Here is a 390-nt window from a genome sequence, read left to right as displayed (position 1 = left end):
CTCTTTCGGGAATCACCCTCTCAGCCAAGCCCCGGCCCAACACCGGGCACAGAGCGAGGATTTCCCCACTGAGGGCCCTCGGTAGCGCTCCCGGTGTCTCCCGGGCCCTCACGGGGACGCTCCCGGTGTCTCCCGGGCCCTCACGGGGAGCCTCCCGGTGTCTCCCGGGCCCTCACAGGGACGCTCCCGGTGTCTCCCGGGCCCTCATGGAGAGGCTCCCGGCGTCTCCTGAGCCCTCACGGGGAGGCTCCTGGTGTCTCCCAGGTTCTCCCGGGCCACGGGAACCCTCCCGGTCCCTCCCGGTCCCTCAGGGCCGCTCCCGGTCCCTCAGGAGCGCGCGCCCGTTTCCTCACGCGCTCCGGGCCCGCGCGCACTCACCGCCCCCGCGCC

Source organism: Geospiza fortis, unplaced genomic scaffold, assembly GCF_000277835.1.
Source record: "Geospiza fortis unplaced genomic scaffold, GeoFor_1.0 scaffold23, whole genome shotgun sequence".
NCBI classification, from domain to species: domain Eukaryota; kingdom Metazoa; phylum Chordata; class Aves; order Passeriformes; family Thraupidae; genus Geospiza; species Geospiza fortis.
This window is presented reverse-complemented; position numbering follows the sequence as displayed.